The sequence below is a fragment of the Quercus lobata genome, chromosome 5, assembly GCF_001633185.2.
Source record: "Quercus lobata isolate SW786 chromosome 5, ValleyOak3.0 Primary Assembly, whole genome shotgun sequence".
Taxonomy (NCBI): Eukaryota; Viridiplantae; Streptophyta; class Magnoliopsida; order Fagales; family Fagaceae; genus Quercus; species Quercus lobata.
The window spans coordinates 28709696-28726408 of record NC_044908.1 but is presented as its reverse complement, the minus strand read 5'-3'; the positions used below and the strand labels follow the sequence as shown (position 1 = coordinate 28726408).

Here is a 16713-nt window from a genome sequence, read left to right as displayed (position 1 = left end):
AATTTCTAATAAAATTAAAATTTTGCCCACTAATAACAACCTACTACTTATAATTTGTGATGAAAATATCGTGGACATAACATACCTATTGATAAAAGTTTAAGACATCTTGTTGTCATCACAATATTCTCAAAACTACTGAGCTATCAATTCTTTACAAGTCAAAATAAAATATAAAAAAAGCCAATATGCTTAGTAATAGTGTTTTGGTTTAGTCAAGTTTTTGAACTCATTCTAATGCTACTAAAAAAGCTTTTTTTATTTTTTTGAAAAGCTACTAAAAAAGCTTTCACACTTGTTCAAGGCATTTGGCCAATCAAGTTTGATGGATTTTTTTTCTTCTCAAGTACACCAATTTGTTTTTATTTTGTTTTATATTATATTATCTATATATAAAAAGAGCAAATGCCTTGAAGCTACAATATTTTGGGTTTGTTCAACCTGCACTAGTTTACTGGCTGCTTTTTTTTTCTTTTTCTTTTTTTGAATGCATAAAGCTACCTTAGTTTTGCTACATTAGTTTTGGTTTCTTCAATTCGCAATATTTCTCAAAATAATAAAATATTAGCAAAACAAATTGGCACTATATTTTCACAATTGTTGAGGTGTTAATTTCTTTTAGGTCGAAATAAAATAATAAAATATCATAGTGGAACTAACCTGAACTAAAAATAAAGTTATTGTGCAAAAAAAGTGCTACATACACAACATTTTCACAACAAACCATAGGTGGTAGATTATTGTTGATTCTAATTTAAACTTGCTAATGAAATTACTATTTTGCCCACCAATAACAACCTACTACTTATAATTTGTCATGAAATTGTTGTAGACATAACATTTCTTTTGTGAAAATTTTAAGACATCTTGTTGTCGTCATAATTTTTTCAAAATTATTGAGCTATCAATTCTTTACAAGTCAAAACAAAATATTACAAAATTATAAAGGTATTATGAAAATGTTGTGCCATTTGGTTCTATAAATTTTTTATTCATTTAGTCAACGTCATTGTGTCAAAATTCATTATTTCAGATTCAATTTTCTTGGGTTGACTTTTTATATATATTTTTTTCTTTACGCACCATTTTAAGTAAAAAACATAGATTTACACATACACACATGCGCGCACACACACGCACACACAAAACTTATGATAAAAACACTTTTCATCCTTTATGTTTAGGGTAGTTTACAATTCATCCTTTAACTTTAAAATCAAGTAAATTTTCCCTTAATATTTTGGAAAAGAGCAAATATGTCATATTGTAATTCTCTCAGTTAAACTCTAATGAAAGTTTATGATTCTTAAAATATTTTATTGTATAATGTCTAAAATACTCCCACTAAATTTTAACATTCGAAAAGTTTTCTTCACGTATATATAGTTTTAGATATGGTAGTAACGTTTAGAAAGTTGGAACGATAATATAGAGTGTTTTATATGTTATCTAAAGAACATTGATTTTCTAGATTTAAATTTTCGACACTTATATATTATCTAATGGAAAATTCGATGACATATGCCTTTTGTTATCTTTTTCTTTTCTTAGTAAAACTTAGTTGCTTATGCTTAGAAGTTTTTATTGAGTGGATATGTTTCCTTTAGCAAATAGGTACTAAAAAACTATGATAGTAAAATAGATATTTATATGTTTAATTAGATAAAATTTAGAATTGACCTTAATCACTACTCTTATTTCACGGCAAGCACGTGCAGGCCCTAACTAGTATATTACCAAATATTTGTAAAGATACCACTCACCAAATTGCTAGCACTCTACTCGAACTTTGTCAAAATTATATTTACATTCTGTCCACCACAATGCTTTTGCTTTAAATTGATTTGATTGTCATGTTGTTATGCTGCTATTTGGCCATGATAGAGTATTGCCTTAAGCAGGTACGCTATCCAAATTTCACTGCACCAAGACATGACCATGCATACGTACTAAAAGCTCGAAAATGTGTTAAAAACACAACAACTGTTTAGACTCTCAAATTAAACTTACGGCTCGATAGATTTTACACTAACTTAATTCTAAGTGCGGAATAGTGTAAATGCAAGCGGATAAACAAACAAACTACTCTAATCCATAATCAAGACAACATAGTAGTAAAATGGAATGTAAAAGAGTAGGGAAGAGAGATGCAAACACAAGATAACACGCCGATGTGTTACGAAAAATGTTGTGGATGTAGCAATTTTTTTAAAATAATAACTTTATTTTTACTTGTAGTTGGTTCCAATATGATACTTTATTATTTTATTCCAACTTATAGGAAATTAACACCATAACAATTGCGAAAATATTGTACCAATTTGTTGTGTTAATATTTTATTATTTTGTGAAACATTGCAAATTGAACAAACCACAGATATTGTAGCGAAACTACTGTAACTTTACACATTCAAAAAAATAAGTGGCTAGTGAAACAATGCTAGTTGAACAAACCAAAATTATTGTTGCTTCAAGGCATTCGCTCCCTTTATATATAGATAATATAATATTAAACGAAACAAAAACAAATTGTTGTACTTGAGAAGAGAAAAAATCCATCTCACTAGATTGGCGAAATGCCTTTAATAAGTATGAAAGTTTTTTTGGTAGCATTAGAATGAGTCCATAAACTTGACTAAACCAACACATTATCCCTAAGCCTATTGGCACTTTTAATATTTTTTTTTTTTTTTTGACTTGTAAAGAATAGATTGCTTAGCAGTTTTGAAAATATTGAGACGACAATAAGATGTCTTAAAATTTTCACAGCAGAAATGTTATTTCCACGACATTTTCATAACAAATTATAAGTAGTAGGTTGTTATTGGTAATAAAAAAAAGTAATTTCATTAGCAAGTTTAGATTAGAACCTATAACAATTTAACACCTATGATTTGTTATGAAGGTGTTGTGAAAAATGTTGTGGATGTTGCAATTTTTTTACATAATAACTTTATTTTTAGTTGTGATTGTTTCCAATATGATTTATCATTTTATTTTGACCTATAAGAATTGAACACCTCAAAAATTGAGAAAATATTGTGCCATTTTGTTATGTTAATATTTTATTATTTTGAGAAGCATTGCAAATTGAACAAACGAAAAATAAAGTATTAAAACTATTGTAACTTTACGCAATTAAAGAAAAAAAAGTGGCTGGTGAAACAGTGCAAGTTGAACAAATAAAAAATATAGTAACTTCAAGGCATTCACACTTTTTAAATATAGATAATATAATATAAAAGAAAATAAAAACAAATTGGTGTACTTGAGAAGAAAAAAAATCAATCTCACCAGATTGGCCAAATGCCTTGAATAAGTATGAAAGATTTTTTAGTAGCATTAGAATGAGTCCAAAAACTTGACTAAACCGAAACACTATTCCTACGCATATTGGCTCTTTTATATTTTATTTTGACTTGTAAAGAATTGATAGCTCAGTAGTTTCGAAAATATTGTTATGGCAACAAGATGTCTTAAACTTTTCACAATTGAAAAGTTATGTCGACGACATTTGCATTACAAATTATAAGCAGTAGGTTGTTACAAGTTGTTATTTATGGGCAAAAAATAATTTAATTAGCAAGTTTAAATTAGAACTAATAACAATTTACCACCTATAGTTTGTTATGAAAGTGTTGTGAAGAATGTTGTGGATGTAGCACTTTTTTTGCACAATACCTTTATTTTTAATTGTTGTTGGTTCCAATATTTGTACTACTTTTTAAGGGGCTTCTCTTATTTGAGATCCTCATTTTTTTGGTTCAAAAAAGCCCCTACTCCCCTATTTTTAATTAGAGACAAAAATAAAGGATAATCCAGTAAAAATACAACTCTAACTCCTAGTAAAACATTTCCAAAAAAATAGGGTCACTTTTCTATTGATTTTCAAATTACTTTATTCACTTATAAATTAGATTCTCAAAATAAAAATTATATATAAAAAAATAAAAACACCATTTTTTTTTTTTTTTTTTTTGGCTACAAAATAGGACCACTAAACAAAAAGCCTCGTTGCATGCATGAAGCGCATATGATGTGGCTAGTTATATTTTATTATTTTATTTTGACCTATAAGAAATTAACACCTCAACCATTGTGAAAATATTGTGTCAACTTGTTGTGTTAATATTTTTGTGAAACATTGTGAATTGAACAAACCAAAATTAGTGTAGCTAAACTACTGTAACTTTACGCATTCGAAAAAAAAAAAAAGAGGTTGGTGAAATAGTGCAATTTGAACAAACCAAAAATACTGTAACTTCGAGTCATTCGCTCTTTTTATATATAGCTAATATAATATAAAACAAACAAAAACAAATTGGTGTACTTGAGAAGAAAAAAAATCCATCTCACCAGATTGGCCAAATGCTTTGAATAAGTATGAAAGCTTTTTTAGTAGCATTAGAATGAGTCCAAGAGCTTGACTAAACCAAAACACTATTCCTAAGCCTATTGGCTTTTTTTATATGGTTAACAAATATCTTTCGATTGACAGTGCAAGTTGAACAAACCAAAAATATTGTAACTTCAAGCCATTCGCTCTTTTTATATATAGCTAATATAATATAAAACAAACAAAAATAAATTGGTGTACTTGAGAAGAAAAAAAATCTATCTCACCATATTGGCCAAATGCTTTGAATAAGTATGAAAGCTTTTTTAGTAGCCCAAGAATTTGACTAAACCAAAGCGCTATTCCTAAGCCTATTGGCTTTTTTTATATGGTTAGCAATATCTTTCGAGTGACAGTGCAAGTTGAACAAACCAAAAATACTGTAACTTCAAGCCATTCGCTCTTTTTATATATAGTAGGGGTGGCAAATGGGTGGGTTTGGGGTGGGCATAATTGGGTTGAGTATATAAAACCCATTTACCCATTAGAACCCATTTAACTAATTCATTCTAACCCAAATCCAACCCAACCAAATTATTATGGGTAAACCCCAACCCACCCAATTACCCAATTATCAAAATTACCAAAATGCCACTAAAGTGAAAATGACCAAAGTACTCTAAAATCTTCAAAAATGACCAAAATACCCCCAAATTTAAAATTACCAAAATATCTCCAAAAAAGACCAAAATACCCCAAAACCTAAAAAATAACAAAAATACCTCCAAAACCTAAAAATGACCAAAATACCCCAAAAACCCAAAAAATGACCAAAATATCCCTGAAACCCAAAAAATGACTAAAATATCCCCGAAACCCACAAAATGACCAAAATACCCCTAAAACCCAAAAAATGACTAAAATACCTCCGAAACCTAAAAATACCTCCAAAACATAAAAAATGACCAAAATACTCCCAAAACCCAAAAAATGACAAAAATACCCCCAAAACCCAAAAAATGACAAAAATACCCTTGAAACCCAAAAAATGACCAAAATACTCCCAAAACCCAAAAAATTACCAAAATACCCTCGAAACCTAAAAAATGACCAACGTACCCCCGAAACCTAAAAATTACCAAAATACCGCCGAAACCTAAAAAATGACCAAAATACACCCAAAACCCAAAAAATTACCAAAATACCCCTGAAACCCAAGAAATGACCAAAATACCCCAAAAACCTTAAAATGACCAAAATACCCCTAGAACCTAAAAAATGACCAAAAGACCCCCAGAACCTAAAAAATGACCAAAATACCCCTAAAACCTAAAAATTACCAAAATAATCACAAAACCTACAAAATGACCAAATACCCCTAAGAATCCAAAAAATGACCAAAATACCCTTGAAACCTAAAAATTACCAAAATACCCCCAAAACCCATAAAATGACCAAAATGCGCCCGAAACCAAAAAATTACCAAAATACCCCCCGAAACATAGAAAATGACCAAAATACCCCTGAAACCCAAAAAAGGACCAAAATACCTCCAAAACCTAAAAATGACCAAAATACCCCTAAAACCCAAAAAATGTCGAAAATACCCCCGAAACCTAAAAAATTACCAAAATAATCTCGAAGTCTAAAAATTAACCAAAATAACGCCAAAACCTAAAAATGACCAAAATACCCCCGAAACCTTAAAAATGGCCAAAATAACCCTGAAGCTTAAAAATTGACCAAAATAACCTAGAAACCAAAAAATGATCAAAATACTCTCGAAACCTAAAAAATGACCAAAGTGCCCCTGAAACCTAAATATGACCAAAATAACCCCTAAACCTTAAAGTGACCAAAATATCCTCAAAATCTAAAAAAATGACCAAAATACCCCGAAACCTATAAAATGACAAAAATGCCTCTTAAACCTATAAGTCGATAAAAATACACCCTAAACCTAAAAAAATTACCCAAATCCCTCCTAAAACTAAAAAATGACCAAAATACTCCCTAAACATAAAAAATGACCAAAATATCCCCTAAACCTAAAAATGACTAAGATAGCTCGGAAACCTAAAGAATGATTGAAATATCCCCAAAACCTAAAAAGTTATTAAACGACCTCCAAAACTTAGAAAATTACAAAAAATAATGGCCCCAAAATCTAAAAGTTAACGAAACAACCCTAAAACCTAAAAAATTAGTGACATTCCCTCAAAACCTGCAAAATGACTGAAATACTCTTAGAACCTTTAATTTAACGAAAATACCCTCGAAACATCCAAAATACCCCAAACCCCTATTTTGGTAATTTTAGAGGCTTCGGGTGTATTTTGTTCATCTTATAGGATTAGTGGTATGTTGGTCATTTTAGATATTTTGATGGGTATTTTGGTCGTTTTATAGATTTAGAGGTATTTTGGTCGTTTTAGGGGTTTCAGGGTATTTTTGGTAATTTTAGAGGTTTCAGGTTGTTTGTGGCCATTTTAGAGGTTCTGGGTTTATTTGGGTCATTTCAAAGGTTTAGGGGTATTTTTGTCACTTTATAGGTTTAAGGGTATTTTGGTCATTTTTTAAGTTTCATGGGTATTTTAGTAATTTTTTAGGTTTAGGGGGTATTTTGGTCATCTATAGTTTTAGGGGGGTATTTTGGTCATTTTCAGGTTTCTAGATTATTTGATCAATTTTTAGGCTTTGGGGTTATTTTGGCCATTTTTTAGGTTTCGAGGGTATTTTTGTCATTTTTTAGGTTTCAGGGGTATTTTAGTCATTTTATAGGTTTTGGGGTTCTTTTTGTCATTTTTTAGGCTTTGGGGGTATTTTAACCATTTTTTGGATTTCAAGGGCATTTTGGTAATTTTTAGGTTTCGGGGGAGATTTTGGTAACTTTTTGGGTGTCGGGGGTATTTTGGTCATTTTTTTGGGTTCAGGGGTATTTTGGTAATTTTTAGGTTTCGGGGGTATTTTGGTAATTATGTGTGTCAGGGGTATTTTGGTCATTTTTTGGGTTTCTGGGGTATTTTGGTAATTTTTTGGGTTTTGGGGGGGGTATTTTGGTAATTTTTAGGTTTTGGGGGTATTTTCGTCATTTTGTAGGTTTTGGGGGGTATTTTGGTAATTTTTAGATTTCGAGGGTATTTTGGTCATTTTTTGGGGTTCGGGGGTATTTTGGTCATTTTTTTGGGTTTTGGGGGGTATTTTGGTAATTTTTTGGTTTTGGGGTTATTTTGGTAATTTTTTAAGTTTAAGGGGTATTTTGGTCTTTTTTTTTTAGGTTTTAGGGGTATTTTGGTCATTTTTAGGTTTAGGTGTTATTTTAGTTATTTTTTAGGTTGAGGGGGTATTTTGGTAATTTTAGTGATTTTGGGGCATTTTAAAGTTGGGTGATTTGTAGAAATGATAATTGGATCATAATTGGGTCAATTGGGTACCCAATTAAAACCCAATAAACATTAATGTTAATTTGGTTAATACCCATTTAACCCAATTAATAATTGGGTGGGTTTAGGTCTAATTTAAGTTGGTGGGTTTGGGTGGGCAAATGAGTTTGGGTTGATTTTGCCACCCCTAATATATAGCTAATATAATATAAAACAAACAAAAACAAATTGGTGTACTTGAGAAGAAAAAAAATCCAGCTCACCAGATTGGCCAAATGTCTTGAATAAGTATGAAAGGTTTTTTAGTAGCATTAGAATGAGTCCAAGAACTTGGCTAAACCAAAATACTATTCCTAAGCCTGTTGGCTCTTTTTATATAGTTAACAGATATCTTTCAATTGATAGAGTGAGGAAAGTTGCCCCTGCACTTCACGCAATGTTATTGGATTGGCTCCTATCCATTCAACGCAGTATCATCGATGATAGATGTTTAATCCTGCACTGCAATTAAAATTGCATATTAAATTCTACTGCCATTCTGCCAACCCTTGAAGTAGCTACAGAAAATATTTAAATCATTCTCAGAGAACCCATTATTGTGTCTGAACAATTGGAACTTGGTGGAAGCACAAAATGATGGGTTATTCTATAGCAAGAGCATTATACATAATCTATTTGTTGGATATACACATACGAGTGAAGTCTTATATTAAATAATGATGAGAAAAATGAGTGGTTAATATAACATAATTGAGTACATGCTCATTAGGCTTAGGTCTTTTAAGTTAGATTGTGTGTGCCAAAAAAAAAAAGGTTTAATTAAAATTCCACCCACTACAAAAAAAAAAAAATAAATAATAATAATAATAAAGAAAAGAAAAGAAAAGAATACGTCAATAGTATTTTCAGGTTAGAAAAAATATAAGTCATTCAAATTCAACCCACTACCAAAAAAAACAAAAGTTTCATTAAAATTCCACCAACTGCCAAAAAAAAAAAAAAAAAAAAAAGTCAATAGTATATTCAGGTTAGAGAAATTAATGTGTTTCATGGGCATTTACAACTCATTCTACACACTTAATCGCGACTCCAGGATATATTTTTAGGGGATCAGTAAAAGGATACACTTTGGGTAAAAAAAAAAAAAAAAGGTGAATTTTACGGTTTACGTGACCTTTTTATTACAAAATTTTTCATAGCACGTACTAGTAAGAGAATAAAAGATGAGAAGTACTACACATACAATATTTTCATAACACTTTTCCAACAAATTTTAGGTTATAAGTTGTTATTAGTTCTAATTTAAACTCACTATTGAAATTACTTTTTTTCTCATCAGTTACAATTTGCCACGTAGGCTTTATTATGAGCGTATTATGGACATAGCGTTTCTCATATAAAATAAACTATAAGTTCATTGCATATTGTTTATTAATATGATGAAGAAAATAATTATTGTTGCTAAGATTAATCTTTAAAATCATCTATTGTTTTTAAATACAATCAACATATGAATTATTGTTGTTAAGTGAGCTCCAAGTGAGATCTAAATACAATAAACTTTTATGTATTAGTTTATTTCAAATTTGTTAAGATCTAAATGATTTTTTTTTTTTTTTTTAGATTTAGATGAACAAATTTATGCTTTTGTTGTTAGGCTTACTATTTTTTCCTCCATATTTTAGATCAAATTGGTTTTTTATTGGGGTTTTTTTTTTTTGGTTAAAAAGACCAAGATATTGTCAAGATGATCATATTAAAATTCATTTCAACTAGGCTTAAAAAAAATTTAGGTCTAGGTGGTTCAAAATTAATTTTAGGAGGGTCAAATAAAAAAAATTAAAGAATTTATATATATATATATATATATTTATATATTGGCCTAAAACCTAGAGCCGCCCTTGAACCCACTATATATATATATAATATAAATAAATTTATTAAAATTCAACCCACTAGAGAAAAAAAATGGTTTCATTAAAAATCCGGCCACTAACTACAAAAAAGAGTCAATAGTATTTTCGAGTTAGAAAAATTAATCTGTTTCATGGGCATTTTTATAACTCATTAATGAGTTTCTAAAAAAAAAAACTCATTAAAATTTCACCAACTACCAAAAAAAAAAGAAAAAAAAAGAGTCAATAGTACTTCCGGGTTAGAAAAATTAATGTCTGTTTCACGGGCATTTATATAACTATTAAAACCTCCACCTACTACCAAAAATATGTCATGTTGGTTCTCGTGCCTTGAATTTGTCCACTTAATGTCAGGATTCTAGATATAGGAGTACTTTTCTTGTAAGGCTACATATATTGGTTTATATATGAAGGCCAGTTGGTTTGCTTTGTTGAACTATAGACACCCAGAAATGGCTATGCAAGTGGTAATGCGAATTACTTTCTTTCTTCTACTGACCACCTATGAGTTAGCAGAAGTTGCAGCACCTATAGCAAAACCCAATTGAAATTACTTTTTTTCTCATAAGTAACAATTAATAACAATCTATCACTTAGGCTTTATTATGAGCGTATTATGAACATAGTGTTTTTCATATAAAATAAACTATAAGTTCATTACATATTGTTTATTAATACGATGAAGATAATAATTATTATTGCTAAGATTAATATTGAAAATCATCTATTGTTTTTAAATACAATCAACATATGAATTATTGTTGTTAACTGAACTCCAAGTGAGATCTAAATACAATAAACTTTTATGTATTAGTTTATTTCAAAATTGTTAAGATCTAAATGATTTTTTTGTTTTTTTTTAGATTTTAGATGAAGAAATTTATGCTTTTGTTGTTAGGCTTACTATTTTTTCCTCCGTATTTTAAATCAAATTTGTTTTTTAATGGGGTTTTTTTTGTGTTTAAAAAGACCAAGATATTGTCAAGACGATCATATTAAAATTCATTTCAACTAGGCTTAAAAAAAAATTGGGTCCAGGGGGTTCAAAATTAATTTTAGGAGGGTCAAATAAAAATAAATTAAAGAATTATATATATATATATATATATTTGGCTAAAACCTAGAGCCGTCCATGAACCCACTATATATATATATATATATATGTATATAAATAAATTTATTAAAATTCCACCCACTAAAGAAAAAAGAAAGTTTCATTAAAAATCCGGCCACTAACTACAAAAAAGAGTCAATAGTATTTTCGAGTTAGAAAAATTAATCTGTTTCATGGGCATTTATATAACTCATTAATGAGTTTCTAAAAAAAAAAAAAAAACTCATTAAAATTTCACCAACTACCAAAAAAAAAAAAAAAAAGTCAATAGTAACTTCCGGTTAAGAAAAATAATGTCTCATTTCACAGGCATTTATATAACTATTAAACCTCACCACTACCAAAAAATTGTCATGGTTGGTTCTTGTTGCTTGAATTTTGTCCATTAATGTCGATTCTAGACATAGGAGTCTTTTCTTGTATAGGCTCCATATATTGGTTTATATATGAAGGCCAAGCTGTTGTTTGTGAACTATAGACACCAGAAATGGCTGTGCAGGTGGTTAATGCGATATTTCTTCTTCTACTAACCTATGATCGTGAGCAGGCTGCGCACCTATAGCAAAACCCATTGAAATTACTTTTTTTCTTCATCAGTATTAATATACCAATCTGTCCTAGATTTATCTGCTGATGCGTATCTATAAACTAGTGTTTCTCATTAAAATAAACTATAAGTTCATGCATTGTTTATTAATATGCGAAGAAATAATTTATTGTTGCTAAGGATTAATCTTTAAAGATCAATCCTATTTGTTATTTAAATACATTCACATCATGTTATTGTATGTTAAGTGAGACTCCAATTTGAGACTCCTAATCAATAAATTTTTATGTATTAAGTTTTATTCAAATTTGTTAAATCTAAATGATTTTTTTTTTTTTTTAGATTTAGTGAACAAATTTATGCTTTTGTTGTTAGGCTTACTATTTTTTCCTCCATATTTTAGATCAAATTGGTTTTTTATTTGGATTTTTTTTTTTTTTGTTAAAAAGACCAAGATATTGTCAAGATGATCATATCAAAATTCATTTCAACTAGGCTTAAAAAAAATTTAGGTCTAGGTGGTTCAAAATTAATTTTAGGAGGGTCAAATAAAAAAAATTAAAGAATTATATATATATATATATATTTATATTGGCCTAAAACCTAGAGCCGCCCATGAACCCACTATATATATATATAAATAAATAAATTTATTAAAATTCAACCCACTAGAGAAAAAAATGGTTTCATTAAAAATCCGGCCACTAACTACAAAAAAGAGTCAATAGTATTTTCGAGTTAGAAAAATTACTCTGTTTCATGGGCATTTATATAACTCATTAATGAGTTTCTAAAAAAAAAAAAACTCATTAAAATTTCACCAACTACCAAAAAAAAATAAAAATAAAGAAAGAGTCAATCGTACTTCCGGGTTAGAAAAATTAATGTTTGTTTCACGGGCATTTATATAACTATTAAAACCTCCACCGACTACCTAAAATATGTCATGTTGGTTCTTGTGCCTTGAATTTGTCCACTTAATGTCAGGATTCTAGACATAGGAGTACTTTTCTTGTAAGGCTACATATATTGGTTTATATATGAAGGCCAGCTGGTTTGCTTTGTTGAACTATAGACACCCAGAAATGGCTGTGCAAGTGGTAATGCGAATTACTTTCTTTCTTCTACTGACCACCTATGAGTTAGCAGAAGCTGCAGCACCTATAGCAAAACCCAATTGAAATAAGTTTTTTTCTCATAAGTAACAATTAATAACAATCTATCACTTAGGCTTTATTATGAGCGTATTATGAACATAGTGTTTCTCATATAAAATAAACTATAAGTTCATTGCATATTGTTTATTAATACGATGAAGATAATAATTATTATTGCTAAGATTAATATTGAAAATCATCTATTGTTTTTAAATACAATCAACATATGAATTATTGTTGTTAACTGAGCTCCAAGTGAGATCTAAATACAATAAACTTTTATGTATTAGTTTATTTCAAAATTGTTAAGATCTAAATGATTTTTTTGTTTTTTTTTTTAGATTTTAGATGAACAAATTTATGCTTTTGTTGTTTGGCTTACTACTTTTTCTTCAGCATTTTAGATCAAATTGGTTTTTTAATGGGGTTTTTTTTTGTGTTTAAAAAGACCAAGATATTTTCAAGTCGATCATATTAAAATTCATTTCAACTAGGCTTAAAAAAAAATTAGGTCCAGGAGGTTCAAAATTAATTTTAGGATGGTCAAATAAAATAAAATTAAAGAATTATATATATATATATATATATATATATATATTTGGCTAAAACCTAGAGCCGCCCATGAACCCACTATATATATATATATATATATATATATATATATGTATATAAATAAATTTATTAAAATTCCACCCACTAGAGAAAAAAAATGTTTCATTAAAAATCCGGCCACTAACTACAAAAAAGAGTCAATAATATTTTCGAGCTAGAAAAATTAATCTGTTTCATGGGCATTTATATAACTCATTAATGAGTTTTTTTTTATAAAAAAAAACTCATTAAAATTTCACCAACTACCAAAAAAAGAAAAAAAAGAAAGAGTCAATAGTACTTCCGGGTTAGAAAAATTAATGTCTGTTTCAAGGGCATTTATATAACTATTAAAACCTCCACCTACTACCTAGAATATGTCATGTTGGTTCTTGTGCCTTGAATTTGTCCACTTAATGTCAGGATTCTAGATATAGGAGTACTTTTCTTGTAAGGCTACATATATTGGTTTATATATGAAGGCCAGCTGGTTTGCTTTGTTGAACTATAGACACCCAGAAATGGCTGTGCAAGTGGCACTACAAGAAATTTGGTCTTTAGCGATGGCATATAGTCGTCACTAATGCTTTAAATATCGTCGCTAATTATATTGGCGACGAAAAATGTCGTCGCTAACTTTCGTTAAACGAATTTGGTTACAAAAGAGTTTTTTAGTGATGATATTAATGTCGTCGCAAATACAATACTATTAACGACGACAAAGTCATTGCTAATAGTGACAATTGTCGTCATAAATAACTCAAGAACCCAAGACGAAATGTCGTCGCTACTAGCTCATTAGTAGTGACGAATTTTTTTGTCATCGCTAGTAGATTATTATTAACAACGACATTTTTGTTGTCGCTTATATGTCATTACTAGCGACAACGCTTGTTGTCGTCATAGATAATAATATATTACTAACCACAAACATGTCATCACTAAAATTTGCATGTTAGCGATGATATTGTTTGTCGTCACTGATGATATGATAAAATATTAGCGACGACAATGTCGTCACTAATAACATTTTACATTTTTTTTAATTTTTCTATAAAATTTACATTTTGAATTTTACATGGGTACCCGATGGAAAATAATAAATCACAATCCCACACATCACAAATTTTCAATCACAAATACTCATATAAGCATAATAATTGCTCAATCAATAACTACTAATAAGGGAAAACATACCCAAGTTCAATATCATATACATAATTTAAGTTCCAATTTATTCTCTCAAATACTAATCAAATAATAACATATTGCTCATGAAGATATGCTGCCAAGCTAAAACTTGTTGCAATGAAATGTATCTCCCCTCGACATCATATGTAAGATTGTAACCCAAGGCACGAGACATTTTAACCTGAAATAATGAGCATAAACCAATGTAAAGGTCAACTAAAATAGATGACAAAAATACTTACTAAATAGTTTTAACATTCAAGTAAAATTTTTACATTTATATTTTTCAAAAATATCATAGATGAAAAGATATGAAAGCTTTATGTATTTAACAAAACTTAATCTGCATCAAGACTCATTCTACAAAAGAAATAAGTCCAAATTAACAGTCATAACAAGGAACATATCAAAAGATATTAGGCAAAATATGATATTATGGTCAGTAACATTTTGGTAAAGTAATTTATTCAAAGTCTATACAATGATAAAGATAACTACATAAAAGATTATACTAACTACTACAAAAGTGGACTATGGGGACGAAACATATTCCCAGCATATGCAAGAAACATAGTTATCCAGACTAAGCATCTTGAACTTTTTTTGTGATGGAAGTTTTGCAACTTGGATAGCTTCAATTAGCTTATGAGAAATAGAATAGATTTACAATATATCAATTATGTATACAAGCTGACTCACAAAGCCATTTTCACTATTAGAGCTTCTCTGCCCCTAAGTTAGTCAAAATCTACCATTATTGGAGATTCTTCATATGATTTGTTACTTATAGTCCATTAGTCCTACTATTGCAGTGCCTTGTAGCTAGCTACTTAATGACATGCAAAAAATTTCACTCACTTTTATTTTAAAGAAGCGAAGATTCCGTAAGAACACAACACTTCCCTTCCCATTATTTTGCTAAATTCATATCTAATAAAATAAGCAATAGAAGTCATCTTCCTCACCATGTTAATAATAATAATAATAATAATAATAATATAGAATATTATATTATATTATAAGGACCCACAATATAAAAACTAAAACTATGGTGCCCATGTTCTTTCAAATCCAAATAACAGAGTGTACGAATAGCTTACTGTGCCCATGGCTTCAAACCCAAAAACTCACAATATCAAAATTAAAATTAAAAAAAAAAAACTGAAATAAAGAAAAGAAAGAGCTTTTAATCACAGGGTTAGTTCATGCTTTCTTAACATGAAAGTATAGATCATTGAAAATTTAAAATTTAAAAAAAAAAATCAAAATCAAAATCTCTAAAATTACCTTTGAGAGAGAACAGCAAAGAGGGAACAACGAAAGTATAGATCCAATTAATCTTTTAGAACTGAAAAGAAAAGCTTTTGTTATAGATGAACATTCAGAATTGGAAAAAAAAAAAAAAATCAATCACAATTTTCATTATGAAATTCTAGAACTACACAAGAAAGAGAGAAAATAAAAATTAGGGAATGGAGAAGAAACAAAGACTGACAATGAGAGAGAGAGAGAGCTTACCGATTTGTGGAGATTGAGTCATGAGGAGAGGAGAGAAAGAACGTGAAAAAAAAAAAAAAAAAACTGTATATTTGGGTTTGTTTACAGGTTCCAAAAAAAAGGGGGCCTGTTTACATTTTTTTTTTTTTAATTTGGGTACTTTAAAAAATTTCAATTCACGCCTAATAAGTAAAAACTAGAAGAAGAACTGAATAAGTAAAAGGAAAATGTTAGGTACACAAAAAATTTCATAATTATTGTAACAATTTGTCACATGGCAAATTGTGAAGGGTGAAGGTCAAATGGTGGGTCCAAACTTCCACCACTTATAACTCACTACATGATAAATTGTGACAAAAATTGTGAAATTATTTGTGTCCCTAACATTGCTCTAAGTAAAAACTGAGAAGCTATTAACGTGTCTGAGTGGAAAACTTAAAAAGCGGTTGGGAGAAGTGAAAAAACAGTAAAAGTAGGTTGTCATTTTTTGGGTTTTATCACCCTCTTTTTTTTTTTTTTTTTTTTTTTTTTTTTTTTTGCTGAAATCCTCTTTGACTAATTAGTTTTAAATATAGGCGAAACTACACTATTGGTCCCTGAAGTTTACCCTGTGTGCGCAATTGATCCCTCAAGTTTAAAGCGAGCACAATTAGTCCCTTACGTTTTAAAACTGAGTTGTATTGGTCTTTTTACTAACTGCTGTTAACGGTGTTACTTACGTGGTTAACGGAACAATGACTTGACATTTTTTTAAATGATGTGGCATATTTTTAATTAAAAATTAAAAAAAATAATTTCCGCGTTAGATGAAATTGAAAAATCTTATTGAATGAATTAAAAACAAATATGAAGTGTCAATCGAGTCTCAGTCTCATCAGTTTTGGTATGAAAAGTCAGACCTCTAAGTGTGTGGGTTCTATCAGTTTGTCACACACCGGCGGCTATCTAAAAAATAGACACAGTAAAAAATCAGGAAATAGA

The 16713-nt window shown here is 29.2% G+C and overlaps 1 long non-coding RNA gene across 1 annotated transcript; it reads right to left on the bottom strand.

Annotated features, from left to right (window-relative positions):
- Positions 1–14175: 14175 nt before the first annotated feature.
- Positions 14176–15844, bottom strand: LOC115989030. The gene is made up of 3 exons (XR_004091760.1): positions 15754–15844; positions 15523–15583; positions 14176–14416 (listed from the first exon to the last, which is right to left on the bottom strand). It is a non-coding gene; the product is annotated as an uncharacterized LOC115989030 (long non-coding RNA).
- Between the last annotated feature and the right edge of the window lie 869 nt (positions 15845–16713).